Raw genomic sequence first — 27,952 nt, 5'->3', positions numbered from 1 at the left:
TTTTCTGACTAATTTCTAATTGTTCCTGATCATGTGTTTAGCTTTACTTCAAATCATGATTATACAATGAGATGCAGTGATAGCAAAAAACTTTCTTGATGACATAAAAGGCTTTATTTATAAATGCGTTAAAACAGTACAACAGTCACCTAGGCTGTGGGAGAGGCAGCAGGAGCCGGTACACTTGCAGCACTGATTGAACAGTTCTCTCTGCTGAGCTCTATCCTCCTCCCTTAGCTGACATTCCTATTCCAGGAACTGCATAGCAAGTGCTTCCTCTGTGCTGAAACCCTGTCTTCAGGCTGTGTGGCCAGCCTGTGCCTGTCCTCCTGACTCTTGCTATGCCTTTTCTCCAATCTTAAGTCTGTCTGTTTCTGGTACTAGACCTGTTTGTTGGCCTTCTCAAGAACTTCAACTATCAGTTCATGAAGGAAACGCATCCTCTTTAAGAGTCCGTGAAGGTATGCTGGGTCAGACTTCTGCTGTACTGAGGTCAACCTGTGGAGGTGTAGTGGCCAGTAGAGGTCAAGGGGCCTGCAATAGCACAAGACACACAGAGTTATGGTCTCAACTAGCTCAGTGGAGGAGCACAGAATTAATTCTTGTGGAATTTCAAAGACATAAAATGTTACATTTAAAAAATGAACTGCAATACATTGCGAAAGGGATGCGTCAGTCCACAGAATCTCCCTGGACACAGCCTGGTTAATCATAGTTAAATTAGTGTAGAGACAATGGTAAGTTTAAAAATTCAAAGTAGCTTTTGTTTTACAAAAATTGCATAACTACTTGGGTTGGGGGTGGTTAGTGGCCGTGCTATAAAAAGTTTTATCTAGCATTTCAGGGTTTCACATTTTGGAGGACATAACTGTTCTTGTGGTGTCCTGTTGGCGATGGGAGATGTTATTCCAAGCTGCTGATGGGGAAACCTGCAGTGTATGCAGCCAAAGTGGGGGCTGAAGTGTATGCAGCCAAACATCTAGTGACTGAACAGCACGTCTGAGTGGAGTGGCTTGATCAGCTACTGAGTTGGCCCTGGAAAATACACCCTTCCTCACAATGTGACTACCTATCTGGAGTTCCTGCTTCAGGAAAAGTTTGCACCTATCAGCACCTGAGATTGGGTCAGAATTCATGAGGGAATCAACAGGATGCTGCTTTAGCTTCCACATGACTTAGTCTGTTTCGGCTGCATGCAAATATATAGAACTCCATAGCCTTTTTCCTCCCCAACCCCAGTACATTTTGGACAAAAATTCAGATCCCAGTCGTACTTGGAACAAATGATTGTGGCACTTATGGACTGCATAGATGACCTCTAAATGAAATAGGCTAGTATTGAAAATGGATCACATTTCTCAAATACACACAAGCAGTCCACTGTTTCCAGGCAGCTCCATAGAATGTTAAGTGATTACAAAGCAGCAAACATAAAGGCATGGAAATGTAATGTTGTTGTTTTTAAGAAACAGGAATGGCCCTAGCAAAAATCTGTGCGTTTCCAGTAAAAATACTCTCTAACGGTGTTCTTTACTGTATGTATTTCCTGGTTGTCATTTTGCATTCTACATGGTAGGGGTGAGGGAGGCCAAGGCATTGGGATACAGTCCGCCATTAATGGATACATGCTGCTAGCCTGGTCTTTTCAAAATGTTTGCATTGATTCTTCCCGGGCTCAGGGGGCCAGCTTCTGTTCCTTCCGTGACTGCTACAGGTTCAGCAGCAGGATGTTCCTCGCAGGCAGGCGGGTGATGGGAAGGGAATCAAACAGCTTCTTCGAATATGGATGCAGAATTTGCTGCTCATCCTGTTCCAAAGCCTGCTCTGGGGCCAGTTTCATCAACAGTGACTCCATGCTCCTCACTCAGTGCTTGCTGCTGGTTCCTGTCAGTCCCCATGCTGGATTCTGGGGCCAGCAAGGCGCCATCCCGTCATCATGCACCACGGTTGGCTGGAGCTGCCTGGAAGCTGCTTGTGTGGAGCTGCTTAATACACTCCCTGCACTGGTCACTGGTCTGATAAATTTGCAAAGCTGCCTAGCTTCTTTGCGATCAGTTGGTATGCATGGTCATTCCTGGTACTTTTACTAAAGTCCACAGTTTTGCCATCTTTGCACCAGAGATTCACCAAAATCTGGCTGCGCTCCCGTGACCATGAAGCAGTATGCTTTGAAAAAGGCTTGCTCTGCTCAGTCTCCATTTCAAACACAGAAGATTCTCTGATGGTATGTTTGCAGTTCAGTGATCAGAAGACAAGTGAAGTGTTAATGCTGACTCACTGAGCTGCTGCTGTACATCAAAGGGGGTGGCTTTCATTTTTACTTGAGTTGATCTGGAGATTCTTGGGATAGAAAAGACAAAGGAAGTTGGCCCATGGGATTGTGGGATGCTTTGGGAGATGCCCAGGACCCAAGTCAAGCAAGGCTGTGTCTACGTTACAAAGCAATAGGACTCAAACCCTGGGTCGCAGCTTGACATGGGCCCAGAACCTCCACCCTCAAGGGTCCTAGCACCCTAAGTCTGAGCCCAAGTCTGAGAGATTTGTGTGTAGACAGAAAGGGGGTTAGACTCAAGCCTGAGTTTTAAACCTGGCTTATGTTGCAGTGTAGACACACCCAGGAGGGAGAACTTAAGGGGCTGGATAGGAAGCGACCTATTGAAAACTATAGAAATATGTAGAACTCCATAGCCTAGCTGTTCAGTACAGCGCCCTGGGCTGGAACCCAGAGTAGAGAGTGGGGACTGGGTTTCCCTACCAGCCCCAAGGAAGGGGACCTTTAAGCTCACCAGAAGGGTTATCAAGCCCAGCATGGTGACTACAGGCTGAGCTGATGACTGGCTGAGGAAGATCCCCAGAGATGGGGAAGAATTTGTTTGTGTTAGACATTCTGGAGACTTTCAATTTGCACAGTTGTGACCCAGGAAGAGGTGCACTTAAGTTTGTGATCCTGCTGGAGGGGCTTGTCACTGGAAGAGAAGCCACTGGAGGGTTGGAGTGATTATCGTCAGCATGGGTTGCTAGATAAGTGAGAAAGCTGCTATGCCTGGCCCCGAGGGGGCACCTAGTGGTGAGTGAACTTGTTTACAGGGAGACAACCCCTTTTTTTTGGATGCCCTGAATATATATATCAGTTTGCTAGACTACTATAATCAAAATGGAGGTTATACTCTATGGATGAGTCTAAAGCAGAATAAAAATTAGATGTAGCGTGCCAGCTACCCTTCTCTCCCCACGCACTGCCCACAGGTGCTGGCCTGCACCTATTCCTCTCTGGGTTGGGCATTTTTCCCCTTTGCTTATGTGGGTGTGGTAACACCTAACACAGACCCAAATGACACACACAGGAGAGGTTTGTAACCATTTATATAAAAGAATATTAGGGAAGGGAATGGGTACAGACCAACGGGCTAGACTGGGGGTGGGAAACATAAGTGAATTCAACAACAGGGGTGAAACAGTAACACAATCCCTTCCCCCAACTTTCGGAGATGCCCAGAATCTCCTCCCTTCCTAGTGCCTCTAATACCACCGGTGGTGCACATAAAGCTGAGATATGCTGCTTGGTGGCTGCTTGGTCTCAGTCTCTGGCCTGGTAAGGTATGTTGCTGCTCGGCTACTCGACCGTCACCTTGCCTCGGGATATATGTGAGTCTAAGTCTAAAGTGTTCACCACCTATCCAGGTCTAGCAGTGTCCTTCACAAGTCCTTTTCCCTAGGCTCCGTGCACCCACATCCAAGGCAACACAGTCCTCTTTACTTCCTACAGTGGCTTCTCTCTGCCAAGATGGTGCCTGCCCTCCAGCTCCTCCCTTACGGAATCAAGACTTTTAAAATGGATAGCCAAGTAACTGGGATGGTGGACTGCCCAATGGGATTCATATGTAGTAAAGAAGACAAGAGTATAAACAAGATAATTAAAAAAGTTGGCGAGCGGAGGTGGTGAATGAGATGAAAAGGAGGCTTCAGTGAGGAAACCCTCCAGGCAAAACTGTGGAAAATAATGACATTACCTGCAATAAAGTAAAGCATTAGATCAGCTGCAATCTACTGCCAGGATATGATTGTGAAAACCCAACAAATGTCTCATTAGTTTTGGTTCTGTGCTTCAATGATTTTCTGATGTGCACTGGGAAGTCCCGTCATATAAAGTTTGTACTGCAGGACTGTGTAATAGAGTCAATACCAATGTTTAGGGAAAAAGTAAACAAATTATCTTCATATTAGTTATTTACAAATAATAGCATGATTATTATCCCCATATTCCTGAATGATGAATGTTGGATCTTCAAGAATTATCCAAAGGACTGAATTCTCCTTTTATTAATAGTTTAGATCTGTTAAGTCTCAATCCACTTATTGGTGATTTACACTGATTTTCACTTGTGTAACAAGGAAGGTCAGGCCCCGTGTTTTCAGTGTGAAATGTGTTGAGTACTGATGAAAAGTGCTAATGGTGAGATTCACCAGTACACTCCAGCTGCTATGTGGTGCTCTGGTGATACAAGGCAGCCAGAATATACCAGTGAATCTGGTCATCCATATTTTTTTTTCTAGTTTTATTTTTCTGAAGTTTTAAGCAGACATGATATGTTCTTATTGTCCTCAGGAAAATTATTTTTCTCTGTTATAACGTTCATTTTACATAGTCCAGAAAATGCCATGGTGAATTAGATAATGTATTTTTAAATGCATGCTGTGTCATGGTGCAGTGAGGCAATAGCTCAGGGATACTGTTCTTTAACATGTGCTGGAAGGGAAGAGCGGTGGTTATGCCAGTCATTAAAAAAATTTTTAATGTATTTTTTTTCTCCATTTGTTGAAAATACTGGAGTGCTCTTCATGAGGAAAAAAATTAAATAGAAATGAGAGCCTTAGTTGGCTAAAAGGATATACTATGATTAAAAATCACCTAATTAAAAAAAATCAGGAAATGACACTGAAATTATAAAACCTGAAAGAACATGGAAAAATCTCATTTACTCTTCAGCACTGATTTTTTTTTAATTTACTTTTTGCCCTTTACTCAGCTGAGACAGTAAAACTAATCTGAAACGTTTCATTTTTCTTTCTAGTTCAATTCACTTTCTGGTTCTAAGGCATTAGTCCAATGCTGCAATGTTTGGGTTGAAAGTACAAGAGAATCCACTTGTTTTTGTTTTTTTCCTGAAAATAAGCCAATTAATGATACAATCAAAATGTCGAGTTTCAAATGATGTATCTCTCTAACCTAAGATTTGCAAGGTATTCTAGTGCTTATACCTGTAGTACTTAGGAGCAGAATAGGTAATTTTGGATTGGCCAAACATGTCAATAGTGAGCTTATAATAAATTCTGCTCCTTATTTCTCCCAAGTTCCAGGAGCTTTTCTAATGGCCCGCCTCCCCCCATGTTAGTATTTCCTTGGGCCTGGTTCAGCCAGGACCTTTCACCTTGGGTAGTCCTGCAGCCATTTTGATTTGCTAGTGTTTTATACCCACCTTGCACTGTAAAGCACCGCACAAGGAACGAGGCAGGAGAGGATTAGGCCCCTTGTCTTCTCTTATGATGGGTGAGTTTGACAAATAGGTGGATCTTGCAACATATTCTGCAGTTGGCCAGGTTGCTTGTGAAGTGTTTGTGAAGCCAATACGGCTACTTAATTTTCAGGATTTAAATTCCCATTTCATGGCTGCTGGTGAAAAGTTAGCACTGGTGGTAGCACTACTTGGGATCTAGGTGTAACCCCCCTTTCCTCCCTGGGTTACTTGGGAGCAGACAACACTCACTTATGTGCCTGGGTGCCTGATGTTGTTGACATCAAAGAAGATTCTGAGTATTCCTGTTGGATAGGTGGGAATCCTCTATTCATCCCTCTGCTGCAGTTCCTTTACTCCTAAAGGAATTTAAAATTGGTGGTGCCTCTGCCTGGCTGGCCCCTGTACACACTCAATGGCATGCCTTGGGAACTTCCAGGAATAAAGCTATTCTAACAATAAATAATAATAATATAATCTGTAGCATGGGTATAACTCAAAAATACCAATTATAAATAATATACATCCAATACACTTAAATTAGAGTTAACACACCTTTACTTAATAACTGAAAAAATTCAAGGTATAACAGACTAAGATTATATGTCACTACTAATTTAAATCCACAGGGGGCAATTGAATAAAATCAATTAACAAACACAGTATACAATAATAAATGAAACGTATCTAACTGGCATTTACACTGCCACCATTTACCCCACCCTGGAATGTACATTCCTCTGGATTTCAGAGTCCCAGACACTAGTTTGCGTGAGTGCACTTGGAGCTCTGCAGCTGGAGACAGTACTCAGTTGGTTCTGTGGATCAGACCAGCCAAGGTAACAAGCTGCACAACCCCGCTGACAACTGAAGCTGGTCCCACCAAAGGTCAGCAGCTCTGAGTCCTGGTTCGATGGGAAGATCATTCTGCCTCTCCTCAGACTCAGTCTCTCTCCTGTGCCTCTTCCATTGCAAGTACTTTCCCAAACCAGACTGGGGGTTACTCACAGTTCCTTCACTGCAGGCCCACCTCAGTCAGCTCCAGGCACAGCAACAGTCTCTGCCCTGGCTCCAGTGAAGCCTCTGAGGCTCCCTGCTCAATCAAAGCCCCTGTAGGCTCCCAGCCACAGCTCCTGGTATGGGCAGAGCTCCACAGCAGCAATCTCACTCCCTTTCCCAAAGTGGCATCCACCACCTGTTCTCCCTGCAGGAGGAAGTCTCCCCCTCTTTCCCCAAGGCATCATGGGAGTTGTAGTCTGTAAGGCTAGATTGCAGTACACAGGCTTTTCATAGAATCATAGATTATTAGGGTTGGAAGGGACCTCCAGAGATCATCTAGTCCAACCGCCTGCTCAAAGCAGGACCAATCCCCAAATGGCCCCCTCAAGGATTGAACTCACAACCCTGGGTTTAGCAGGCCAATGCTCAAACCACTGAGCTATCCCTCCCCGGAACACTCCAAATAAAGTTCAGAGGCCCGTCTAGTAAAGGGTGCCTATATAGAGTCCAGTCACTGCTCTCAGTGATGTCAAATGCAAAACTCCAATTGCCTTCAGAAGTGCAGGACCAGGCCCCTACTGGGTAGAGGTGAGCTGGGACCGAAATCATGGATCTGGAGGTGAGTTTGCAGCTAAAACCTGTCTGTATACTGGACTGAGTTTGAACATCCTGGACTTGGAGAAGCTTGAGTTTGAGAGTGTATGGCTCAGGACTCTTGGTTCTGTCTATTATAGAGCTAAAGGAACATGTTTTGCTCTCAGTTAGTGAGATGTAAATCTGGAAGGACTCCATTGACTTCAGTGGAGTTACTCCTGATTTACAGATTTAAAATCCAGATCTGGACCTGGGGTTTTGGTTTGGGCTCCTCTCTCCTGCCTGTGCCTTATGAAGAATACTTCATTGTAATGTAGGCAAATAAACTCACCATAAATTGTTATTTGTAGAAGAGGGTTGTTCACATGACAGTAGCAATAGACCAAGAGCAGCTGATTCAGAGTGGAGATCTGAGGCAGCCAGGAGGAGATTATAGGAAAAGAGGGAGTTGTGAAATCCAATAAGCAAGTTCTGAAGTGGTCAAAGAAAGGAGATCACAGAAGCAGACAAGGTTACTGGCCTAATGAATGGGGGAAACTGTATATGTGATATACACCTCTATAACGCTGTCCTCGGGAGCCAAAAAATCTTACCGCATTATAGGTGAAACTGCGTTATATCGAACTTGCTTTGATCCACCAGAGTGCGCAGCCCCCCCTCCCCCCCGGAGCACTGCTTTACTGCGTTACTGCGTTATATCCGAATTCGTGTTATATCGGGTCATGTTATATCGGGGTAGAGGTGTATCTTGCTTTTTAGTAAGGCTTTTGACACAGTCCCACATGACATTCTTATAAGCAAACTAAGGAAATGTGGTCTAGATTAAATTACTATAAGGTGAGTGCACAACTGGTTGAAAGACCATACTCAGAGTAGTTAACAATGGTTCACTGTCAAACTGGGATGATGTATCTAGTGCAGGGGTGGACAAACATTTTGGCCCCAGGGCCACATCTGGGTATGGAAATTGTATGGCAGGCCATGAATGCTCATGAAATTGGGGGTTCGGGTGCAGAAAGGGGTGAGGGCTCTTGGGTGGGGCCAGAAATTAGGAGTTCAGGGTATGGGAAGGGGCTCCGGACTGGGGCAGGGGGGGTTGGGATGCGGGGTGGGAGGGAAGAGGCCCATAGCTGGGGGTGTGGGCTCTGGGGTGGGGCTGAGGATGAGGGGTTGGGGTGCAGGAGGGTGCTCTGGGCTGGGACCGAGGGGCTTAGAGGGTAGGAGGGGAATCAGGGTTCGGGCAGGGGGTTGGGGCACAGGAGGGAGTCGGGTGCAGGGTCCAGGTGGTGCTTATCTCAAGCAGCTCCTGGAAGCAGCGGCATGTCCCCCCCCTTCGGCTCCTATGGTACGGGCAGCCAGGGGGCTCTGCATGCTGCCCCATCTGCAGGCGTCGCCCCTGCAGCTCCCATTGACCGCTGTTCCTGGCCAATGGGAGCTGCGGGGGACAGCACTTGGGGCAGGAGCAGCATGTGGAGCCCCCTGGCTGCCCCTACTGTAAAAGCCGTAGCGGGGACATGCCGCTGCTTCCAGGAGCCAGGGCATGGAGCTGGGAAGCCCCTACCCCTGCTCCCTGGCGGGATCTTGAGGGCCAGATTAAAACATCTGAAGGGCCGAATGTGGCCCCTGGGCTGTAGTTTGCCCACCCCTGATCTAGTGGGTTCTTAGCATCATTCTGTCTTTCCATAAACATTTATATCAGCAGTTTTCTCTTATATTTTATAACTTTCAGTGACATGTGATATTGCCAAACATATATCAGAGGAACCTGCTTATTACTTTATTGTCTGTGGTATGAATATGAACATTAACTTCCTGTCTTCCAATTTAGCTTACTGTCTAGCTTTTCACTGTCTGGGTCACTTCATGTTACAGCTGGAGCTTCCTGTTTTCAGACACAAGATATCAGCCCACTGCGTGAACTTGAGGGGCAGCTAGTACAGAAATGATGCATGATTCTAATTGTTTGTCTGAATAAATTACATTTACGTAATGGAAGCAGTCAGGTGTCGTATCACTCTTGTGCATCAGTTCTTCAAGTACTTCCCTATTTACAGTTCTTGTTTCTTGGTATGCAACTTTTTCAGCTGCTTGAAAAAATACTTGCTGATTAACTTGCTGTGGCACAGATCACGAAAACCTTCCTCAGGCAAAACTCCCACTGATTTCAATGGGCCAGATTCTAAAAGCCCTCACTTTAGGCAAACTCCCATTGAAGGCAATGGGTGTTGTCTGAGTGAAATCTAGAGCAAGAAATGGAATGATTTGAGGCATGATTGTATTCTCAAGATCAGCACTTGAGAGGTCCCTCTGGACATGTATCATCTCTCTAGTGTGCAAGGGGGGAGGGGCAATTGCTTCCATAAAGTACACGCTTCTTAGGCCCTGTAAAAGTGGTGGTGGTAGGGAGGGAGTCCTTGCTAGGAAATGGGGGTTGCCAGCAGTGGCGGATTAACAAATTTGGTGCCCCTAGGCCCTCAAAAAATTGCCTCCCCCCAGCTCACCTCTGCTTCCCCGCGGTAAGCCTGGGAGGGAGGGGGGAGAAGGGGAGTTGTGGCGCGCTTGGGGGATGGCAGCAGTGGAGTGGAGGTGAGCTGGGGCAGGGAGCGGTTCCCTGCCCCGCCCCAAGAGTCACTCCCTGCTCCTGCCGGCCCCAGCTCACCTTTGCTCCGACTCCTTCAATCGTGCCGCTACTCGCTTCTGCCTCCCTCCCTTCCTCCTTCCCTCCCAGCGCTTTTGCGCAGTGAGCCTGGGAGGGAGGGGGGAGAAGGGGAGTTGCAGCATGCTCGGGGAATGGCAGCGGTGGAGCAGAGGTGAGCTGGGGCGGGGAGCGGTTCCCGGCTCCCCCGGGTTACTCCCCGCGCCCGCGGGCCCCAGCTCACCTCTGCTCTGCCTCCTCCAAGTGCACCGCTACTTGCTTCTCCCTCCCTCCCAGCACTTTCGCGTGGCAAGCCTGGGAGGGAGGGGGGAGAATGGAAGCACGGTGCGCCTGGAGGAGGAGGCGGGCCGGGGATTTGGGGAAGGGGCGGAGTTTGGGAGGGGTCACGAGCAAATTTGCCGCCTCTGCAAATTTGCTGCCCTAGGCCTAGGCTTTGTTGGCCTAGGTGATAATACGCCACTGGTTGCCAGGACATGGAGCTAGCATGGAAGCACAGGGGCTCTGTATGTATAGTTCTTACCTTCAGCAGATCGCTCAAGATCCATGGATTGCTGGGGAACCACCAGATTTACTCTCCAGGATGGGGCTGCAAGCCCTGATGGAACAGTGACTAAGAAACTCCATAAAAGGAACTTTTGTGGTGATTTCTGCCATCTTAACCAACTCCCACAGGTTTTTTAGAAGGGATGATCCTGCTCTTGCTCCTGTTGGTAGGAGTATCAGAGGGGTAGCCGTGTTAGTCTGGATCTGTAAAAGCAACAAAGAATCCTGTGGCACCTTATAGACTAACAGACGTTTTGCAGCATGAGCTTTCGTGGGTGAATACCCACTTCTTCGGATGCAAGTGGTGGAAATTTCCAGGGGCAGGTTTATATATGCAAGCAAGAAGCAAGCTAGAGATAACGAGGTTAGTTCAATCAGGGAGGATGAGGCCCTGTTCTAGCAGTTGAGGTGTGAAAACCAAGGGAGGAGAAACTGGTTCTGTAATTGGCAAGCCATTCACAGTCTTTGTTTAATCCTGAGCTGATGGTGTCAAATTTGCAGATGAACTGGAGCTCAGCAGTTTCTCTTTGAAGTCTGGTCCTGAAGTTTTTTTGCTGCAGGATGGCCACCTTAAGATCTGCTATTGTGTGGCCAGGGAGGTTGAAGTGTTCTCCTACAGGTTTTTGTATATTGCCATTCCTAATATCTGATTTGTGTCCATTTATCCTTTTCCTTAGAGACTGTCCAGTTTGGCCGATGTACATAGCAGAGGGACATTGCTGGCATATGATGGCATATATTACATTGGTGGACGTGCAGGTGAATGAACCGGTGATGGTGTGGCTGATCTGGTTAGGTCCTGTGATGGTGTTGCTGGTGTAGATATGTGTAGGTATGGTGTTGCTGGTGTAGATATGGTGTAGATATGTAGAAACACCATCCTGGCCACCATGGATGTAGAGGCTCTCTACACCAACATCCCACACGCTGATGGAATACAAGCTGTCAGGAACAGTATCCCTGATGATGCCACAGCACAACTGGTTGCTGAGCTCTGTGCCTTTATCCTCAGACACAACTATTTCAAATTTGATGACAATATATATCTCCAGATCAGTGGCACCGCTATGGGCACCCGCATGGCCCCACAATATGCCAATATTTTTATGGCTGACCTGGAACAACGCTTCCTCAGCTCCCATCCACTCACGCCCCTTCTCTACCTACGCTACATTGATGACATCTTCATCATCTGGACCCATGGGAAAGAGACTCTGGAAAAATTCCACCACGATTTCAACAGCTTCCACCCCACCATCAACCTCAGCCTGGACCAATCTACACGGGAGGTCCACTTCCTAGACACTACGGTGCAAATAATTGATGGACACATTAACACCACCCTATACCGAAAACCTACCGACCGCTATGCCTACCTTCATGCCTCCAGCTTCCATCCCGGGCACACCACAAGATCCATTGTCTACAGCCAAGCACTGAGGTACAACCGCATCTGCTCTAACCCCACAGACAGAGACCAACACCTACAAAATCTCCACCAAGCATTCTCAAGACTACAGTACCCACACGAGGAAATAAGGAGACAGATCAACAGAGCCAGACGTGTACCCAGAAGCCTCCTACTGCAAGACAAACCCAAGAAAGAAACCAACAGGACTCCACTGGCCATCACATACAGTCCCCAGCTAAAACCCTCCAGCGCATCATCAGGGATCTACAACCCATCCTGGACAATGATCCCACACTTTCACAGGCCTTGGGTGGCAGGCCAGTCCTCGCCCACAGACAACCTGCCAACCTGAAGCATATTCTCACCAGTAACTGCACACCGCACCATAGTAACTCTAGCTCAGGAACCAACCCATGCAACAAACCTCGATGCCAACTCTGCCCACATATCTACACCAGCAACACCATCACAGGACCTAACCAGATCAGCCACACCATCACCGGTTCATTCACCTGCACGTCCACCAATGTAATATATGCCATCATATGCCAGCAATGCCCCGCTGCTATGTACATCGGCCAAACTGGACAGTCTCTAAGGAAAAGGATAAATGGACACAAATCAGATATTAGGAATGGCAATATACAAAAACCTGTAGGAGAACACTTCAACCTCCCTGGCCACACAATAGCAGATCTTAAGGTGGCCATCCTGCAGCAAAAAAACTTCAGGACCAGACTTCAAAGAGAAACTGCTGAGCTCCAGTTCATCTGCAAATTTGACACCATCAGCTCAGGATTAAACAAAGACTGTGAATGGCTTGCCAATTACAGAACCAGTTTCTCCTCCCTTGGTTTTCACACCTCAGCTGCTAGAACAGGGCCTCATCCTCCCTGATTGAACTAACCTCGTTATCTCTAGCTTGCTTCTTGCTTGCATATATAAACCTGCCCCTGGAAATTTCCACCAGTTGCATCCGAAGAAGTGGGTATTCACCCACGAAAGCTCATGCTGCAAAACGTCTGTTAGTCTATAAGGTGCCACAGGATTCTTTGTTGTTTTGGTAGGAGTAGTGAGTACTAGAATTTCTTAGAGTAATTTCTGCTTGTTCTCACATGAAGCAGCTGCAATATTGCCTACCCCAAGTGCTTGAAAACCATGACTCAGGCCCCAAAGAATCAGGAAATTTAAAACAATAAGAATAAATTTTGAGTTCTTTACTTTACTTCTGGTTTCTGAGTCTTCAGTATACACTTGAGTCATACTTTCAAGCTTTTCTCAAAAAAATAGAACTTTTTTTTTTTTGGTGAAAGCTGACATTCACATGACTTCCTGATTCTAGCAGCTTGGACTTCAAGAAAAACTCCAGATATGACACTAAAAACATGTGAATTGGCAACACTGTAGCAGAGCCTAAAAATCAAACCTCATCTCCTGGTTTTTTGCTTCGTTCTAGTTCAGTGAGATCCACTCTGAACAACTAATTAAACTGGGCAATGTTCATTCTGCCTCTGAATAGAGTCTCCATTAATCTACTTTAAGTTGCTTGATTAATTATCCCCACTGAAGAGTTTATTAATTACTAATTCAAAAAGAAAAATCCATTGGAACCCTAGGGTATTTATTCTAGAAAGGAGGCTGAATGTACGCACACTCAACATTTAAGCTGAGGCACTGTAAAGTAGCCTTGGTGCGAATGAGAATAGTGCCCGTAGAGTTTTCTGACCATTTGGGTTTTCTGAACCACACCTGAGAAGCTGACTGAACCTGGCAAACAGTGAATATCCAACTATTATAGTTATATAAAGGATGTGTGTTTATACATACGTTCATCTTTCAAATATTCAACAAGAATACTTAAAGTGACTCCTGTACATAAGTGATCTTTTCCACTGGTGTGATTTTTTTTTAAAAGCCTTTATCTGATGCTTAATAATAAAGCTCAGGTTTCAGCACCAATCTTGACAAATTTAAGTTATCAAAGAAAATGTTTTCCTCAGAGTCTGAGTGATAATGGAAATTACTGGGCGACAGATGACCTTGAGGAGACTCAGTTTAAAATGGAGTTATCAAGCTAAGGGAAACAAGCAAAAAAGTAGCCTGTATGTAGTAATTTGGCAGCTGAATTGCTTATCAATCTACACTGGAAGACAAAGACAGGGCTTCCTAAGAACTCAGAGAAATGCTATTGAAAAGTGTGTGCTCCCTTTAAGGTCTATACAGAGCAATGTTTGCTCTTCTTAATAACATTTAAATTTCACTTACCTTTGAATTTGCAGTGTGTCTAGCTGGCCAAATGGTGTGTGTGTGTGTGTTGGGGGGAGGGGGAAATATTAATTGAATCGGAAGCTGAATTTCTTGCTTCCATATTTGTAACCCCTTTAACTAATGTTCCCATGAATGAGGTTTATTTGTATGAGCTTTAGAGGAAAATGAATTTTAGGTCAGTAGACAAAGTGTATTTAGTGACTTGTGAAACAAAGTTCATTTTAGGCAGATGTAGGGTAGCAGTCGTCTTAGAATTCTGTTTGTATGAGTGAAGGAGGTGGCATTCTGTCCTATTTTGTATGGATTCTCATGCTGTCCTCATGGCTGAGTATCTGAGCACCTTCCAGTAGTGCATTAAGTCATGTGACTTATGTTTGTCATGTGTGGCTCATTTTCTCTCTCATCCTGTCCCTGAGGAGAAATAGTGGGTGCAATGTAATGTTTTGGCAGGCTTTATTAAAATAAATACCTACACTCTGCTATGGGTTTAGGTCAGAGAAGACAAAGTTGAAGAAGTGCCTCTTGCAGTAGGAGTGGAAGGAGGTGAGGTTTATAGTTCTTAGTCCCTATGAGAGTTCTCTCCAGAGTCTCGGATTAGCCCCTAAGAAAGCTCTCTTTACTGTACAGACAAACTTCATCTTATGGTAGAAGGTTCCATTGTGTCTGACGGACAGAGTTGTCAACCACAGTCTTCATCCTGAAGCTTTTGATTATCTTTTAGATATCCTGGGCCCAGACCATAGAGCGTTATGGGTGCCAACACCTTGAACTTGGCTGAATAGGCTTGGAAAGCCAATGTACAGAACGGAGGACAGGTTTGATGCTTCATGCCCAGACATATAATGCAATACTGTAGTCCAGTTAGGAGGTGACAAAGAACAGTTTCCTCAGTCAGAGCTTGGAGGTGGACCTTATGGTGGGCCTGCGGATCATCCCACAGTGACCAGGGGTCTGGGTTATCAAGACCACTTATGCTTACTTGTCTTTCACTGTGGTAGTAGCTGACAGACCTTTTGTCTGTACAAACTCTGCGAAATGATCCTACACTGGAGAGGACTGAGTCCTTGCATCTCTTTCCCTAAGTTCTCTTCCTCCTCTATTTCCCCCCCCCCACCAATCCACCACTGTACCTTCACCTACTGATCCTTTACCCCACATAATTCTCTTTCACTTAAAGGTGCACACCCAAAAATGGTCGATTCAGTATGTCATTTAGGAGTGCTCCTAGATTCCTCACTAGTGCTGAACTGTCACATAACGGTTTTCAACAATAACTTTCTACCATATCTGATTGGCTATCTCATCCTGATGGACAATGACCCATCCTGAGGGACAATGATCTGGCCTCAGTTATACCTGCCTTTCCCAGCAGCAGCAGATACAGTATCCAGCCAGGGAGCTGGGATTGAAGCAGAGACCACAAGAGAAAAGGGAATCCACAGAGGACAGCAGCAGGAAGGTATACCAGTTAGATTCCTTCCCCAATGAACCAGACCGGCTGCTTTCCTTCCTTCAGCATCTGAAGGACCACTCCTCTGCCTATAGCTGGGCCCTGCAGGAGGCCTTGGTAGGACGGGTGGGTAAACTTAGCTCAGGAGATGAAGAACAAGGACTCTTGATGGGGAAGAGATGTTTACAGGAAAGAACAGAATAGCAGGAAGTTCTATTAGCTTGGGGAGGTGAAAGCCCTGCTAACCCAGGCTGCACCATCTTCCCCCACCCCTCTAGCCTTCCTAGTAGGTAAACCCTGCATCCTTGAATGCATCCTACCCCCTCCAGGTCATGACCCTCCTGTGATCCTTCTGTGTGAAGTCAGAGGATGTGAAGCATGACAACAGGAAGCAGAGGAGTGTGTTTTTATCGTCACTTAGAAAAAAATGGTAAAAGTTGTAGTTTGTTTAAAATTCCCAATCATTTGGAGAAAGTTGTTCATTGGGGTGAGGAAATAATTTGTAAAATTTACTGCTAGACACCCAGACTTTATGGGGGACAGACTGACCGACATCGCTCTTCCAGCATCAATAATCTTGCAAGGATGGAGGTTGCATACTTCCCATTGTTGGGTCAGGATGTGAAGTGTACACATTTGTGTGTACCATTACACTGCACAACTCCAGGCCTGTAGGCTGTGTGAGGCATCATCTTCACACCTATGAGTTTTCTTGGCATGTCGCTATGTGCATTGGGCAGCAAGAATTTGGATCAAGCTGTGTAAACTTTAAATAAGTATAAAATGTATAAGATTTCTTACACTTAGTGACACGTTCTTAGTAAGCTTGTATTGTTTGGGCTCCTAGTTAATGCAAATGGCAGTTACACGCAAGCAAGGAGAGAATTTCAATACAACCTACATGACAAAAAGAACAAACAAACTGCCAGGCAGGATTTGGAGCAAACTCTAACTTCTACAAAGATGTTTTTTTTTTCTCAGTCGGAATTCTTCCACTTATGCTGTATGCTCTTCCTGCAGGGTCTGTGCATGTTCCACCTCCTCTCTACATAACAGACTCTGCTTAGAAAAGAAGCTGTGCTATTCTAGCCCTTACAAAGCTACAAAGAAAATTGCCTAATTACCGAACAGTATGTATTTCCTGAGAGTTTGGACATATTCTGGTCTCTTGAGTCAATAAATCCTTTCAATCCCACAATGGAAAAAATATAATAACATTAATATTTAGGATGTGGTGAAACAAATGGACAGAAGCCAGGAAATTCATAGCTGGAGCTTGCCTGGAACCTCAACGCATGGTTATTTTTCACAAAGCTCTGAGTTAAATATTAAGGAAAATTAAGGATTATCTAGCTGACCAGGCCACTAGGTAAACTCTAAGTGAGAACTCTTTGACATCACCAGACTTACTCCATTCCTGGCCATGCCACAGTCTTCCTGTGTGACCTTGGGCAAGTAACATAATCTCTCTGTACTTTGATTTCTCTATCTATAAAATGGGACTAATACTTACCTAGCTTACCAGGGTATTGTGAGGCATAATTTGTTTTACTTTGCTATCTTTGGGGGGAAATTACTAATATATATATTCTTCCATATACCTATATGCTCACAGCAGGTAAAATCATTGACTTCATAACAGATTCATTCAGTTAACAAGTAAATAATCATTTTGTTTCCACTGCCATTTTGCCTGAAAGTTTCACATGATTAAGACTTGGGATGTTTGAGATCCTGTTAGATCTTGTGCTAGGCAGCTGTCCATTACTCAGAAAACTCATGTTGCATCTTTGATTTGCTATTCTTTAAGAGGCAACTTTTTCCCCTGCTTGGAATGCTGAGTTTAGGCTATACAAATAGTTTGAGAATAAAACATTCCTTTCAGCACCCAGGCAAGTTGTGTTAGCAAAAATATATTACTGCTGTTATGCTACACAACATAACTAGTTATTTCCATCACTCTTACTCATGTTTCATACTAAGAGTGGGCATGGCTTTTTTGTTTGTTTGTTTGTTAAACTAAATGCCACTTTTTATTATTCAGATGTCCCAAAATATTAGCACTGAATAGAATTCAGCATTACATAAATACTCATGAAATTGCCTTATTTCTAAAACAAGATCAATTTGGTGACTTATGCTATTAAAAATGGGCTTAATTTTCTTACATGTATCCTCCATGAAGACAGGAAGTCAATATTTTGGGTAAAATTATTTACAACATTAGTCCTGGGAATTGCCCTTAACTTCCATAGTGCACAATCTTGTAATTTATATAGGTAGAGAACGATATAGGCCTACATTTCCAGGTCTGGTGCAAAACTTGTGTTGGGGGGCAAAAGGGGATTTACATTTCCTTGTGTTCCTTTTATCCTGAGACCAATGTTGTCCCCAGTACAAGTTAGAGCAGCCTCAGAGCTGTACTAAATTAAGCCCAGCTGCCAAAGGCCTGAAAGAGCTGTTTAAGTAGCTGAAATCTCCCTAGAGCAGTGGCAAACTGATCACATCCTCTTTTTCCTACTCAGGCCCTCTGTGTTGGAAGGGGGATGTTTGCCCTGTGGCATCTGGGATTCCCCTTATGCTGGGGGATTCCTCAGGAGTCTGCTTAAGCTCTACAGCTCCTTTGTGAAGTTTTGTTTATATCTGCAATAATTATTTGAAATACCAACTCTTGTAATTTGGCTTGATTAGGTCTCCTCCATGTCATGCCTTCCTAGTGAGGGAGATTGATTCTTCAGCTGGTCCCTATGCAGAATGGCTGCAAACACAGTCTCCCAGGGCTGCAGTCAATAAGAGAGCAAATGTTCTGTGGTTAAACTTGTTTCTCTTTTTCATTCATAGAAGACGTATTAAATCAGAAATTCCAAAGACCTTTTCTGCTTCTTAGATAACTGAAAGAGAAAAAGAGACAGCTGTTGGTTAAAAGGGGTGACACGAGTGGGCCTCATTCTAGAAATTGATGTGAAGTCCTTTAAAATCCAGTTGAATGTTTGACAGCAGAAAGCCTGCTGCCAGCTGAATTTGTACTTAAATGAAATTCTCCCCAGACTTCCCTAAATTCTGTTCATGTGAGTAGGGCAAACAGCTGGAGCTTGTGTGAACTACTGGGAAGAGAACTGTTGGAGCCAGGGAGTATCCTGAGTTTTAATCTGGTCTTGTGCTACTGACTCATTGTGTAACCCCGAGTAAATCACTTGATGTCTCGGTGTTTTTGTCAGCTCAGCTTAGCTGGAAAATTGAGTAAAAAGCAAAAATGTCACTGGAAATCTGATTCTACAGCTGAACTGGGTAAATCTGTGGGCCAGGGCCTGATCCTACACTACTGACTTCAATGGGAGTTTTGCCATTGACTGCAATGGGAGCAGAATCAGGGACTTAAATGAACTGCAGGAAACATCCAATACATTTCTGGCTGTGTATAGACCCTGTAAGGGATGGATTTATTTCAATGGAATCAGCCCTTTGCTAATATGTTAAACAAAAATGATTCAAGGGGTTGAGATCACCAAAAGCTTGTCCATTGCCGGTGTGACATTACATAAATCAGTTAGTTTTTTCACTACATTCTTACAATTCTCCCAACTTTCAATATTACTTCACTCAGTGCGGCACCACTTTGAATTTAGTATCATCAATAAAAAGTGTAAATTGGGAGTGCAGGAGAGCCTTAGAAATAACAATGGGAGAGTATGTTGTTCAATGGCTAGAGCAGGGGACTGATTGTCAGAAGCACAGGTTTCTAGTCCCAGTTTTGCCACTTAGTGAACTTGCCTCTGTGCTTCTAACAAGTGTTTATACGAATGCTTGCTCTACCTGACAGGCATGGTGTGAGGCACCCTTGTTGTTGTAAAGCGCTTTCAGATGCTGGGATCAAAGGCGCTATTAAAAACAAAAGTTAAAATGGAATGCCTAATGTGAATCTGTACTGGAAACAAAGGCTATACTAATATTTGGTTTGCTGATGTCATTGGAAGGAGGAACGAGCTCAAGAAAGCTAGGGAGCCATTAAAAAGAAGTAGTGAAGGAAGAAAAGCAGCAGGCCTTGCATGCGAAAGCATGGAAAAGAGAGAGAAGTGGAATAGAATTTATTTTCTCTTTTTCTCCTCCACCCACAGCCCCCTGAGACTCCTTGAAAAACAGACATTCTGAAAAAGTGTGTTGGTGCATCTCTGAGTTCTGTGATGTCACAGATAGCTTGAGCCTTGCTCTTGGGGTTTGTTATGATGTCATCACAATCCCCAAGTTATTTCAAGTCTCATCAAGATGACTCCTACACATTTCTCCATTATGTGCAAATGCTACATTAACCACTGTAAACTTCATTCATAACTTTGGGAGACCTTATGCTGAGTATCCAAGGGTGAATGACTTAGCTGTAGTTTTATTGTGTTCTGCTCCTTTTTTTTATTACTTCACTATAGAGAAGCCAGTTCCTATTACTGAAATCCATCTGAGAGAGATCTTATTACCTGAAAAAATGTTTTTTGATCTTTACACTTCAAAGGTAATCCTTTTCATGTCTGCAAACGGTTGGAGCCTGCCACATGAATCCCATTCTTATACTTCCAGGAGTGCGTGTGTCAAAATCTTCATCTTTCTCAATGCTTATAGTTCAGCTGATTTTTATTTTTTTCTGTTTAAAAATGTATGATTATTTTTCTTTTTCTTTCAAACCATGGACATTTATTTAAAAAAATACTTTGTGGTATAAGTGTATTTTATTTTTATTATTATTATTAAGACGGGAACATGTTTCTTTGTTTAGAAGTTATAACAAACAATTTTCAAATGTCCCCTCTCCAGGCTTATTGTCTGCCTCTGAAAATCTGTAATCTCTCTGACAGATGTGAGTCTGAACTCAGCCACTTAAAATCTGGGGAAGTTAAAATCTCAACCCACATCTAGACCCAACCTTTACATATAGCTCCTCTCTTTGAGGTTGAATTAAAACCATGAAATGTGGTATGTTTGAAAATGGGAACTGGATCTGAATTCTGAAGATTGATTCCCATCTTCCTGATTTGAACAGTGCCATTTTCAGGATGGCTACACTAAACAGAGCTAACTCCTAAAGTTATTTTGATTACATAGATAGTAAAGGGAACAATTAGCGATGCATTCTGATTAAATTTTATCAGAGTTCTTTCTCATGACTTTTGGAGTAAACAAAACATTATTCACTTGTGCACCTATTGGTTACTATAAACTTCTATGAAACTGATGAGAAGTTATGGTTCTTTGTTTTGAAGAAAGTAGATGATATGAACAGTGAGAATTTAATAGTCAACTTTTTAAATTTTCACTCACAAAACTTCATGGGCACCAGTTTCTATAGGCAAGCTGCAGATTTGTACATGCAAATTGACATTTTCAGAAGAAGCATGGAAACAAAGATAAGATTTTTGGTTCAAGCATGGGACTGGGAGACCCAAGTCTTCTTCCAGACTCTGCCACAGATGTCTTGTGGGACCTTGAGCCAGTCATATAAACTAATTTTTTTTAAAATAGCCTGTTATTTTGGGTACTTCCAATGTGGGCACCTTTGGCATATTTCAGATGTGCTTTTGTACCTGATGACTCCAGCTGAAGTCAATAGGAATCATGGGTGTTTACAGTCTCTGAAGATCAGACCATAAGTAAATAAAAGGTATTCATATTTTTGTAATTTAATGTGATATGAAACAGTCTGTCATGAATAACACTTTGCTTGGCAACCCACTCTACTGAGTATTTGTGTTTCACTCTCCTGTTCTGAATCACTGATTAGATTTCTCTAAAATACAAATGAAGCAGTTTTCTCTTATTGGTTGATGAGTTTGTTTATTGCACTCTTCTGCAAATGTGTTTTCTATGTGCTAAACAGACCATTTCAACTTATGAGCCATTATGGGTATTTGTATTATCTGATACTAATCATAACATTCCTGTCAATAAGGCTGTACCAGCATCTCCATTGTAAATCATGTTTATAATGGGTTAGCTGAATCTTGCTTTGCCTAGCACAGGATGGTGAACAGAGAAGCAGCTCTGACCCTGCCTGCCCTGTACGTGGCAGGATTTAATGGGAGGATGAGGAAATCTGCCATGGAGTAGACTTTGTCACTCCTCTGAAATGGAGCATCATGTATGCACACCCATTTAGTTCTTGCTGCTGAAAGGGAGCATACATTCCAGCAAGGGAGCTTTACATGAGCCCTATTCCTGTTAGGAGTATGATGCAAGGGCTGAGATGTTAGTCCAGCTCAAATCGTCTTTGTGCATGTCTGTAAAGAGGCTCCCTACCTCCCACTCCCTTGCAACCACACAGAGCACAGGGCAGTCTTGAGCTCCCACCACTAGCGTATGGGGAGGTAAACACAGATGGCACTTACCCACTTCAGCAGTATGGAGTCTAGTTTAGGTTAGTTTACCCACTTCTTTTTTTACCATTACACCAAACCAGTGTCAGTCTTTACAGATCACTAGTAAACAAGTTCAGAGATATGAGTACGACAGTAGCTGGGCCATATCATAATGGAGAGCAGCACAACAACCCATAATGCTGTACATTAACATGGTTGGTTCAGTATGATGTAGCTGGCTGCCTTGGTTCACAAGCAGAACAGAAACAAGCTAGCAAGAAGAGTGAGTTTCTATGAATTCCCTAAAGAGTATAATTTGTACTGGCCAGGGAAAGGTCACTGGTAGGACAACACACACAGGATTAGCGACACAGACTTGGCTTGATGATTTATTTTTAGTTTGAAAGTAATATCACTTTGCTAGTATAGTATTCTAGTTGCAACCCATGACAGATGGGAAGAATCCACAGCCATTTGGACTCCTTATAGTATTTCAGCATTTACCACTGAATCTGATTTAGCCCATTGTGTGAGATTTTTAGAGAGAAGTGATCAAAACAAAACAAGTAATATAAACCAAACTCTTTTTTTTTTAAGCTGGAACCACTCCAATAGATACATTAGTAAACTTAGTGCAGGCTGCCAACAAAGACTGACCTACCATCAGGGTAAAACTTTCTGTTAGAAAGCAAAAATGTGCGCACATTTTAGAGGCTTTTTTTACATCGTTGGATTACAGATAAAATGCCATTAAACTCAATTAGACATTAAGCTTTGTTTGAGATTTCCTTTTGGCTTCTGTTGCTCCCTCACAACTTTGTGTCAAGCCATTTCAATATAGTTCAGGGGCTTGTCACTTGAAATAACAAGGCATGTTTGTGACAAATAGCTTGTTGTAATAATAATACTTAGCAATTCTCACAGGCAGCTCTCTGTGTGCTTTACAAAGGATTAATACCAATTTTACACCTGGGGAAACCTAGTTTGGCAAAATTCTCACAGAGAATCAATGGCAGAGCTGGGAATCGTACCAACGATTCCTGATTCTATCCAATGGAACATGCTGCCTCCATTGTTACATGGACTTCATGGAGATACAGTTTACTTGTACACAAGAATACATTTATTTTGCTCACATACTTCTGATATTGATAGCCAATCAATGAGGAGGAATAATATTAGTAAATTGTCATCATCTTATTCATCATGGTCATAATTCTGTGTCTGATCTCTTCCAGCAGTTGATGAAAGCTAGAGATACTGCCAGATAGAAGCCATTGCCACTCAAGGCTTTACACTGCAGTTTATATTTTCCAGACAGAGGTGTCCTGAATGGAGGCAGATTTCAATATTCCCCTAATGAGCGTATGTTAGAGTGCAGTGAGTTGGAATGCGTGTGAACACATGCCAGGATGCTAAAAAGCAGAAAGTGTCCGGGAGAGTGAGTTCAAGCGGTGCACTTGGAATAGCACTTTTATGGCCTTCTTGGATTGTGGAGCAAGAAATGATGGCTGCATTGTTCCAGTCAAGAGAGAGGCTTTAGTAACAGAGAAAAGCAAAAACATAGATTGAAAACCCCACAAACACCTGGAGTATCAGTGACCCTTGTATATAATTTATATAGTGATGGCAACCTCAGGCCCTCGCTAGATTCTCTGCTAGGCACTGTGCAAGTGAGTGACTCTGTTAGACAAAAATGTAGGACTAAAGTGTATGACAGGGTAGATGCATAGATACACATGGATGAAAAGCTGAGCAGTGGAGCATGATTGTGGGGGATAAGAGATGGGTGAACAGTTCTAAACGAGCATCCTGTTTGGATCTTGTGAAGTGCACAGATGGTATCACACACCACCATTTAGTGTGTGCGTTCCTACTTCTGGAGGACTATTGGTTATGGTAGCAGAAATGTTAATTTTTCTTCTTCTGGCTTCCTCCTACACAAGGATTTGGACATTGAGCCCATGCTACAGTCCTGATTAGTTCTGGTTGGTGTTGATGGACCAGAACTAGCCAGCAGTATAACTAGATATAAAATATTGTTGCAAAAGCGGTAAGGGTCAGATTCATTTTATAAAACAAGTTATCTCCAACTCACATACAGATCTTCCCCAAACAGGGTTGTATCCATTGCAGTGCTAGTCAGAAGTGAAAAGCAAGTGGTCTTTGCTGGACAGCAATTAAGCAATTAGGGGCTGTCTCTAAGAGGGTCCCTTTGCAGTAAAATAAGTGCCATCAAAGTGACAAAGTGATTATTTAGTTCCTTTGGTGTTGTAAGGAAATCTTAGTCAAGCTGGCTCCAAGACCCAGCAGGTGGGTTCCCCACCTGAATGATCCTTGAGAACATGTGGCTGAGTATAAGAACAAAAGGAGTTTAATGGTTTTTTAGTTAGGGTTACAAAGACTCTGAGTCCTGAATTAAAACCTTGCAAGAAAGAAATATATGTGGAGTTTTAAAGAAGAGAGAGATAAAGATTTTGGTCTGTGTTGGTAGAAAGGAAAGCTGAGAGTCACCAAACCGGAGTTGGTGACAACTGTGCTGCTTTTACTGCTAAAACTACCTCTGCTCAAAGCCCATCTTCAGAAACTGCACACTTGTAAATAAAAGTGGATTAGAATAATTTATGGATCCAATGTCTGCTGGCCACTCATTTCTCTCTTAAAAGAAATAACCGACTTCTCAAGTTGCTGTGCACTAATTGCCCAGCACCATGACAATTCAATAAGTGAAATACAACCATTTCTTTTCATTAAATCTATTTTTTGTCAACCTTGTCTTTCCAGCTCTCACCAGTTGGACTATGTAGCCATTATGCGCACAAAAGTCCCACAAAGATGGATGGGAGTTTTTGTGTGTGCGATCGTGTCGTTATTGCTGTCCATCTCTTGCTTCTCTTCTCCTTTCTCCAATCTTTGTGCAGGCATTTTGTTCAATTCTGCTCACTTTTGTGCATGTGAGTTCTTTCTTTCTTTCTTTCTTTCTTTCTTTCTTTCTTTCTTTCTTTCTTTCTTTCTTTCTTTCTTTCTTTCACTAAAACCAAGTATAATATCAGTTTGAATATCTGATCTGTTCTCTGTTGGAGGATAATATCCTGTCCTGGCAGTATGATGAGATTAGAGATTTAAAAAAAACTACTAGATTGTTAACTATTATGATCCATTCTCTTTTTTTTTAAGCTGTTTTTGATTGGTTCACTTGGTTCCTTGTATTTCTATACCTGTATTTTCCTCCTCACTCCGTTTTTGTCTGTCCTCTCTTTCACCTTTTCTCCTTCTTTGTCACTCCAATTATGGTGGTGATTTTTGTATGGTGGACAGCTGTTCACCAGGAACTGGACTCAGCCATTAATTTATTTCTCACAAGCCACTGAATAGTCATCAAGGTATAACGATTTTCAGTCACAACTGACCTGGAGAGCATCTGGACCTTTTAACCTAAGTTCAATAATTTTTTGCAATAATAGGCTGTGATGAGCTGGTGACGGGGGACAGGCGGAAAAAGAAACTGTGAAACAGAGTCCAATCCTATTCCTTTTGAAGTTAGTGATTCCAGTGGGAGCAGGCTTGGTCCCACAGTCCTGAAGGAAGTTCTGAGCTGCTTTTCATTTTCATCCCAAGTCCTCATTACCTTACTACTTTAGCTATGGGTAGCTATACTCGCATACATCAGCCTAACAATATTTACCAAAAGCCATGAAAAGTGCTGGAATTATACTTTGCTTCATTTTATATCAAGTATTCCGCTTAATAGGTATGGGTCAAAAGTAAATTGACTTTTTACAGGGAAACAGGCAGTTTCTCAAAAACTATTAAGGGATCTGTCTTCTGGAATATCCCTATCATGTTGACCTTATTTACAGATTTCATGAAAAATACAGCTTCATAACATTGATATATAGACCTTGTAGCATTCAATTTCCTTAAAGGATACCTCTGTACAAAATAAGGATGCTGGTAAAGAACACATGCATGCTGGAGCAAAACTAATGAGGCTTAGCACTGTGGAATATATTGCATACAAAGGCTTTTTTAAAAGGTAGCAGTTCTCTTTGGAAATAAAGCAATTTGGTGATTTACCATGGCTAAAAATGAAATAGTTTTTTTTGGGGCGGTGGGGGGGCGAGGGGAGAGGAGTTGGGTAATAAAAGCAACAGTTGTGGAGTGTTGACAGCTTTTTTTTAAATTGCAAGCTAGGTCTACATTTGTCCTTATTGTCAAAGTGTTGGTCTTGTTTACAAGTAAAAAGACAAAGAAAGCGGTATAGTAAATCAGTTGGTTTAGCACCTTGGAATAACAGTTCACTGTAAATAGTTTTAAAGTAATTTTAAGGGGGCATTTTCTCCATTGTCATATCATCTGGGCTGTGTTTTTGTGTTTTTTTTAAAAAAGGCTGTTCATAGAAAAGTCATACCAGATCAGACCAGCAATCCATCTAGTTCACTATACTGTCTCTGATAATGATCAGTACCAGATTCTTCAGAAGAAGGTGCAGAAATCCCAATATGGGACAGTTATGGGACATTTCCATAGGTGAAGCATCTTCCCAGCCTTTGGCAGTTAGGGGGAGGCAGATGACCCAAAACATGAGGGTCAATATCTCTTACATTTTTATCCTATCTAATATAATTGTGGATGTTCATTATCCTACAAATGCCTAATCCTTTCCTGGATTCTGATAAGCTCTTGCACTCACTGACATCTTGTGGTAATGCGTTCCAAAGATTGATTATTTATTGTGGAAAAAAATTATTTTATCAGTTTTAAATGTATTTCGGTTTCATTAAATGTTCCCTTGCTCTGAAAGTATGAAAGAAGGTAAACAGGAGCACTGAATTTACCTTCTTTTTTCCATTTTTTTTAATGTACCCATCTCCTCTCTAAATAAAACAGTCCTAGCCTTTTCAGTCTTTCTGATACAGAAGTGTGTTCATGCCTCTAAGGGTATGTCTACACTACCCGCTGGATCGGTGGGCAGCGATCGAACCAGCGGGGGTCTAGACGCGATAAATCGATCCCCAAGCGCTCTCCTGTCGACTCCTGTACTCCATCACCGTGAAAGGCTCAGGCAGAGTCGACAGGAGAGCTGCAGCAGTTGACTCACTGCGGTGAAGACACCACAGTAAGTCGATCTAAGTACGTCGACTTCAGCTACATTATTCACGTAGCTGAAGTTACGTAACTTAGATCGATTTCCCCCCCCACAGTGTAGACCAGGCCTTATCCCTGTTGCCACTTTCTGTAAATTACCCTTTTGCCTAGAATGTTAATAAATACCATGTGATTATGGTGTTCAGGTCAAGATACAGTTTATAATGGTTGTAAACCACTAATATTTAAGCCCCTGGGAATTCTGGATTTTTACTGAACCATTATCAAAATTGCTACTGCCTTGGTGAAGCTTCAGTCCTATTTCCAATGTACTATATCTTCCATTTGTATAACTTATAAACTTAATGCAGGCAGAATACTGTAAGAGATTTTATGTGGTTATTTTTCAAAATTTCTATTTTTCTATTTTGGAATGGAATAGGTGTGGAATAGTTTTTACTATTAAACTAGTATCAAACTGTCATACCTTTGCAACAGAGCTAATACAGCTTATTTTATCATCAGTGCAAAACAATTCACCCTAATAGGGTGAAAAGGCTCATTTATACAAATACATTCCATGATGCTTTCCAGTAAACCACAATACAGCTTTGTTTCTGTGTTGTAGATGAGCCCTTTGCCAGAGAGGATACGTTTGTGTGGAATAATAGATCATGAAATTGAAATGAGTCTGTTAACTCAGCATTTGTAACCGCAACCAGTGGTTTACTCTGGGTCTGCAGACACATACCATTTAATTCACATTTTTTTGAATGATCAATAGACCAGATGCTTGTCTCTCTCACCAACAGAAGTTAGGCCAATAAAAGATCACCCAACCTGTGTCTCCAATCAGAGGCGGCTCTAGGTATTTTGCCGCCCCAAGCACAGCAGGCAGGCTGCCTTCGGTGGCTTGCCTGTGGGAGATCCCCGGTCCCGCGGATTCGGCGGCAAGCCTGCGGGATGTCTGCCAAAGCCACGGGACCAGCGGACCCTCCGCAGGCACGCTGCCAAAGGCAGCCTGCCTGCCGCCCTCGTGGCGACCGGCAGAGTGCCCGCCGTGGCTTGCCGCCCCAAGCACGCGCTTGG

General features: G+C 43.1%; 1 protein-coding gene and 2 long non-coding RNA genes across 3 annotated transcripts in view; 1 reads left to right on the top strand and 2 right to left on the bottom strand.

Annotated features, from left to right (window-relative positions):
* Positions 1-27,952, top strand: part of THSD7B (thrombospondin type 1 domain containing 7B) — a 733,398-nt gene that overhangs the window by 20,520 nt on the left and 684,926 nt on the right. The gene's annotated exons all lie outside the window — the stretch shown is intronic.
* On the bottom strand, positions 118-19,554 carry LOC120374643. The gene is made up of 4 exons (XR_005586192.1): positions 19,248-19,554; positions 18,104-18,325; positions 5,766-5,872; positions 118-534 (listed from the first exon to the last, which is right to left on the bottom strand). It is a non-coding gene; the product is annotated as an uncharacterized LOC120374643 (long non-coding RNA).
* Positions 7,461-14,173, bottom strand: LOC120374646. The gene is made up of 3 exons (XR_005586195.1): positions 13,982-14,173; positions 10,283-10,466; positions 7,461-7,577 (listed from the first exon to the last, which is right to left on the bottom strand). It is a non-coding gene; the product is annotated as an uncharacterized LOC120374646 (long non-coding RNA).

Source organism: Mauremys reevesii, linkage group 11, assembly GCF_016161935.1.
Source record: "Mauremys reevesii isolate NIE-2019 linkage group 11, ASM1616193v1, whole genome shotgun sequence".
In the NCBI taxonomy this organism is placed as follows: Eukaryota; Metazoa; Chordata; order Testudines; family Geoemydidae; genus Mauremys; species Mauremys reevesii.
This window is presented reverse-complemented; position numbering and strand designations above follow the sequence as displayed.